General features: G+C 39.1%; 1 pseudogene; it reads right to left on the minus strand.

Moving 5' to 3' along the window:
* Positions 1-663: 663 nt before the first annotated feature.
* On the minus strand, positions 664-780 carry LOC136875160 (U6 spliceosomal RNA; annotated as a pseudogene).
* Between the last annotated feature and the right edge of the window lie 6,270 nt (positions 781-7,050).

Raw genomic sequence — 7,050 nt, forward strand, 5'->3', positions numbered from 1 at the left:
AAAGTTCTCAAATTGTGAGTCGTCGTTAGCTCTATCAATCTAAAAAGAAACATATTTCGAAAATCACTGCCGGCCTAAATGCAGTTCGTTGAATCAAATCCTAGCTCTTTCTGAAATGTGTTCCTTGGTTCAATACCATCAGATTTTTTTTTTATTTTTTTGAAAATCTCAACACTTAATTTAGTTATAAGGGCTTAAGTGGAATTCTGAATTGACTGACAGTAACGCTCGTAGTGGAAGAAACGGCAAACTGTTAATCTAATCGACCGGATATCGCATCATGCCGGCACATCGTAGGAAACGTTTAGTGTGCACTTTGCATTGGGAACAGTGGAAAAAAGAACGGAAATTAGTTACAAATTCACTAGCAATACTTTGAACTCGATGACTAAGAAAATTACTGCAACTTTTAGGAATGAACAGAGAATATATTCTCATACTTCGTTATATTTTATTTATGTAAAATGTGGTCCGACTCGTTGGCTGAACGGTCAACGTACTGGCCTTCGGTTCAGAGGGCACCGGGTTCAATTCCCGGCCGGGTCGTCATTTCATCCTCATCACGACTATGGGAGTCACATAGAAAGACCTGCACCTGGCGAGCCGAACCCGTCCTGGGATTCGCGGCATTAAAAGCCATACGAAATTTCATTTCATTTCATCTAAAATGTGTAGTTCATATCCCTAGGATATTCAGTTGCGTGTCATCCCTGCGTACGGGCAAGGCTAATCTTCTCTTTACTGTTTCAATTTAAGTATATATACTACCGAAGCAAGTAATTACTCACAGTACATGGAAAACTCTTGTACGTTTTAATGATTTGCTTGACGTGTGATAGTCCCTGAGCGGAAACCTCTAATTATCATGCCTTAAATGAATAAGTGTGTAGGTAGCAGTCAGCTCCAATGAAGTGAATAACACAGGAGCACTCCCATGGTAGCTGTCAGAACATATGAACAATGGCAGGCGGGCAAAATTACAACGTGCTGTCAAACTTCTATCGTGGAAAATTCATATCGTTCAAAATTTATCATAACCAACCGTCACATCAGCGGAAGTGGAGCACGTGTTAACGACACGGCCTTTTTCTCGCAGTCACTAGCTTGCAGATATTATTTATACCACATTATTTCCTTTACGTCACATCCTGTCCTTATCCAGAGTGGACAGGGAGACATTCTACAAAATTGTAAAAGTAGCGGAAGAGAATTCAACGAATTGTATATTAATTTTTTTATTATTACGTGGGCCATCGGATAAATAGATTTCCCTATTTTGGAAAAAAAATGCAAGCGGGGTATTTACAATTGTGAAATACTGTATTTTATTTTCATTCTAGAGCTCGTACAGTACTTACAATACTCCATCACATAGTCAGCATTTCTGTCTAAACACTTTTGGTATCTTGGCAGCTGATTTTTGATACCTTCGGCATACCAGGTCGGGTTTTGTCTCCGTAGCCAGTGGATCACCTTCACTTCCACCTCTTCAACAGTCGCAAACCACTTGCCTATGAAGTGCTACTTGAGTTGTGGAAAGTGAGGGAAATCACTCAGGATAAGATCGGGAGAATAAGGTGGATAGGAAAGAATGTCCCATTTGAAGTTCTGCAGCAAATCGTGGGTTCTTTGATTTGAATGGGGGGCGGGTGTTGTCATAGAGCAACAGTTTCTGAGACAGAAAACCAGGATATTTTCCTTCGATTTTAGCTCAGAGCTTCGTAAGGACTGTGCAGTACCTCTCAGGTGTGACCGCAGTGCGTCGAGGAAGGTAGTCGACCAGTCGAAGACCGTTACACTCTCAAAAGACAATAGTCATAACGTTGCCCGCAGAGGCTGAGGTTTTTTCTGGAGTTGAATGATGCACCCAGCTTTCATCTCCAGTGACAATGTGGGAAAAGAGTTGTTCGCCCTCTCTTTGAATTTGATAGGATCGTCTCAATAGAGGAGTGTCCAATTTCTATGCCAGAAGGCAGTCGATTCATTATTTATTAGTGGCTGTTTAACCCGTTGTTGACGCATTAAATTGTGTACAGTAATGAAGACATGCCCGGAAAATAGGTTAACCCACACTTTTTAAAATGGAAGAAAATGAGTTTTCTAAGTAAGACTGAAAGAAATATTAGAACTTAACTGTCATATACTTTATGACACACCTTATTTATTTAGCCCGGAAAAAAAGCAATATTATTAATTAAAAAGAAAATGTATATAAACTTATTCGAACATGCAATGCTATGTCCGATTTAAAAAATAATATTTATATTGACTACTAATTCAAAAAATAATAATAAAATCCAGTTTTATTACTCTTCCTTTCCAGATAATTTTCCACTTCTACAGTCGCCGTTATGTTTATGTTCTCAGTATCGAGTGCCAACGTAAACGCTGTTCAAGCACTGCTATATTTTAACTACTTACTAGATTCTTAAGATTAGTAGAGTATAATCGCATTGCCCTTCTAAAATATTATCTTATAAATAAAGTTGTAGGGGGTCCGCTGTCTGTGATTACTTTTGTTTTGCCAAATTTTCAAATATTTATCCGTTTTAGGTCAACTCAAGACCGAATCGGTGGTTTTTACTTTTCGTGTCTGTCAGTTTGTTCGTCTGTTTGTCTGTTCCACCATCACGTCGAAACGGCAGGATATATCTCAACCAAACTTCATATTTAGAGTATACTCATCCCGGGGAAGGTTTCGGTATGCATATCATTTTAAAATCTTTGAAAAGACAGGGGTTTTATAGGAAAACCAGAACGGTTTTCCTCCATTTTCTCTTATACTATTGATTTTCTGTAAACTCTGCGGACCGTATGTGAAAGGTCTCTTCATTATAAACAACTTTCGTTAAGTTCACAATTTACCTTACTCTTCAAATGACGGAGAAATTTACTATTTTCTGCCGATACCATGCTCTGCATTGAGTGACCGACAGACCGACAACGAATATATGGGTTACTATGGCAACGTCTCTGACTGCTTGCCAGCAGAGAAGTAACGTATTGACATTTTACTCATCATTCCTTTAAATTCGTGATTGTTCCTTGGGTGGAAAGCAAGAGAGTCGTCAATCGGCCATTCTGCGGGATATTGGCGGAATATCATTGGAGGATATAACCCTCCTCGAATAGCTTAAGTAATAACACAAATATTCATCTTCTTATATGATTACCTAAGAATCCCTGCGCCTAAATTTCTCTCCGATTACCGCTTTCTTATATCCATAACTCACACCGGCATAAATTATTGAGGAGCATTTGATTTTCCAATACATTCACTTGGTATTTACATATTTGTTGACATGCGGATGTCCTCAGTTATAATTCATTTTCTATTAATTTCAACTTACTAAACTCTATTATTTTCTTCCTTAATTACCACGTATGTATGCGAGTGCTAATCCCGAATGCTGGACGCTCTTTTCTTTGAGGAAGTATTCTAAGCTATGCAAATGTATAACTTTTGGCCCAGGAGAATTCCCAAATATGGATGCAATTTTAACGACGGTGCAGACCTTCGTTTCGGGGTAATTGATGGCTAATCAGTAAGTCGTATCACAAGTCAGAAAGCAAATAGCGTTTCATTTAGGAGAGATCTACAACTTTTGTCCTATGACTTTTCGTCGTATTTCTATCCCTAGTACGTTAAATACAGCTGTATTTCTAGATTTCAGGTTGATTTTGTACTTTTACACGTATATGTTATGATTTGGCACACTTATAGGAAAGGTAGAATCATGACATTTGGCACGCACATTGACATGACCATTGGCCATATTATAGCCAAATTTCATGATTCCAGTTGTCACATGAGTATCAAAAATATAAAGTAGTATGTGAAAACTGTACAAAATTTCACCCCTTTCAATGACTCTAACTCGATCTAACCCATAAATATAGGAGATACGAGAAGATGTCATAGGACCAACCATGTAGAGCATTTGAGAGGGGCGTCTGTTGGTGAAGTCCGTCTGTAGATACGTCGTATAGTTTCAAAGCAATAACTATAGTGTGTCTGTACATTGACAATTTTGGCGAAATTTCCGTACAGTTATCCGTTTCAGGTGTAATAATGATAATCTGCATATATTCAGTTTTGGTGTCTGTCTGTTTGTTTTGTTTGTCTGTTTGTCTATAACCTGGAAACTACTGGATATATTCCACCAAACTTGATATTTAGAATACACCTCTCCTTTGGTAGGTTTTAGGGCAAATATTATTTCTAAATCCCTGAATTGACTGGGGGATTTTACGAAACCGAAACCGTGATTTTGCATTCCCAAAAAATATACACAACCTACCTTAATGGAAATTAATTTCTAAGCCGTTTTCCTCATGTGCATCATTTCAATACTAAGATTAATAGGGGAGATATCATTAACGGACCGTTTTCCGGTACAAGTCCCACTGGACTTAACTCAAGAGCGGGTGCGTGTAAAGAGTATTTTTTACAACTTGAAAACTACTGAAGATATTTGAGTCCAACTTTACATTAACATCCACCTGTCCAACGGTAGGTGTTAATCGTCAATAACATTTCATGTTCCCGGAATGGACTGGCTGTTTATAGGGAACAGAAATGGTGATTTTACTCTTACACAAGATATACAGTACAAGACCAACCTGACTGGAAATCGACCAAACGTAATGGAATTCCATCTCTAAAACTTTTTTTCATGTGCATTTTTTCGACAGGAGGATTAATAAAGGGAGATATCATAAACGGTCCGTTTTTCAGGTTACGTCCAGCGGATATAGCCCAAAGGGTGTTGTACGTGGAGCAGGTTCCTTATCTATCTATGTAAATAAAATCGTTACGACTGAGTGCCTGTACATTGACTATTTTGGCGAAATTTTCGTCCAGCTACACGTTCAAGGGGTAATAATGTCTGTCGTATCGCTGATCAGGCACTCCCGCATGTCATAAGGCGTGAGCACGCGGTTCGAAAATAAATTCGAACCGCGACCTCACAGTGCAGAAATAAAAGTAGATATAAGAAATTTTGAGTCTCAAAATGAAAATAGGACTTAAGGCATCAAGAAGAAATAATTATATGTGTAAGAAAATGAGATTGAAATATTCATTGGGAATTACTAAAAGAGATGCAGTTCTGAGCTTTCAGGCAGTGGTGAAATGTTTGAACAAACACAGGATATTGGTCATTCCTTATCACTGTATGTACATGGTCAAGGATGACAGAGCGCGGCTTAAAACCGCACGTAGTACAGGGAAAATTCCGAGGTTCGACCTTCTGGAACAATTGAGAAGGTTGAGAATTCCCTCTGGGAAGGGATGCTGCCAGCCAATGAGAATAAGACAAATCAGAAGTACACAGGGTTCAAAGTTCGGCTGAGCATAGCAACAGCGAAATACAGAATTAACTTAAGGGAGAACTTAGAGAGGTGATCAGTTAGTTCATAGCTCACAGTCAGAAGAGGTAGTTGGGAAGGAAGCTGAAGGTCTGGCGGGGACATTGAGCCAGTCAGGTCGCGAACAGAACTTGAAGTGAAATTCGAAGTCAGGAATATTATCATTAATAATAAAACTCTTAGACAATACGTCAGGAGTCTGAACGCTCCAGTAATAAAGTGTTAGGATAAAGGGAACGCACTGGCGGACTCATAAATTAACGAGAAAATAAGGGAAGCCTTTTAAGTAAATTAGGCTTACGCGACCAGGGAAAAGTAACGGATTCTGACAAGCAGTGGAAGCACATAATCTCTACTGCTCTAGTAAAGACGTAAAGTAAAGGGTGACAATTAAGGACTTTGACTGTTCTTCAATAGGAGTGGAGTTCTCTGGAGGAACCCACTCAATAGACACTAACTATACCAGGAGGCTAGAGGGAAGCATCACTCAGGGACTAAAGTCTCCTATTATCCAGGAAACAGGGATAAGACTGTACAAGATTGGGCCGGTCAGTAGGGAAGAGGTAACCACGGATCGACAGTTTCCAGTACAACATATGAACTCGATCACCTAGCGAATAGCCTGGACTGTAACATTGTAAATCAGAACTGTATCTCTTGGGGAACCAGTGAAGAGAAGAAGTGTAACAGCGTGTGCTAACGTGTGATAGTGAAACTCAGGCTTCAAGAAAGAAGACGTCGTAGAAGACTCCCACCGCTCGGAAGATAAGTATTAACTAGTATTGAATGAACTAAATAGGGAACTAAGAACTTTTAGCTAGAGAGAAAGTTGTGCAGGTTTAGGAAGTTCCCTAATTCATGATCAAGTTAGTTTCAAGAGTTGTATATATAGATGTATATATTGTACAGTGAATAACTTTGGGAAATTTCAATATATTAACTCTTGGCATTAAGCCGCCTTAACCTGGTGTTCTTATTGTAACTTGAGTGCATTTTAGAACCCTATCCAGTCCCCAGCTTGCCATATCCTTAGGATATGACAAGTGGACTTAAAAATTCTGGTGTCAGCTTGTGGAGTGAATGCACTAATTAAATTGTACTACTGCGAAGTGATTGCCATAGGTTATTAAGTTTAAGCTGAAAATTGATTCTCTTGTCAACTGTTTCAGAGGTCTTACAACTGTTCGAGTAACAAGTCTTGTAGCTGGAAAGGAGAGGAAGAACCTTGTTCGTGCACTGAGAGGCAGCTGGCGTGTTGCATAAAAGAAGGAGAGCCCAGTTCCAGAACTCAACAATCAACAGTAGGGTGAGTTGAAGCCACATTTATAAAATGGAAGGGTCAGTTAGATCAGCCAGTCCGGCTCCTAGCCAATTAAGTGATCATGATGATTTAGGACATGTTGAGCAATATATGTCAGTGACTGAGGCTTTACGCATTATCAATACAGAATTTGATGGTTCACAACCCCATAGATTGAGGGAATTTTGCGAAACGGTAGAAACCGCATTAGAGGTAGTAAGGCCAGATAAAAGAGGCCTGTTCTATAAATTAATTTTGACAAAAATTACGAAGGAAGCCCGAAGTAAATTGTTAGTACGGTCAGATGTGCGAACATGGCCCGAAATTAAGGCCGCACTAGAAGAATACTATTGTGAGCGTAGAACAGTAGATTTTTATGC

This window comes from Anabrus simplex, chromosome 5 (genome assembly GCF_040414725.1).
Source record: "Anabrus simplex isolate iqAnaSimp1 chromosome 5, ASM4041472v1, whole genome shotgun sequence".
NCBI lineage: Eukaryota > Metazoa > Arthropoda > Insecta > Orthoptera > Tettigoniidae > Anabrus > Anabrus simplex.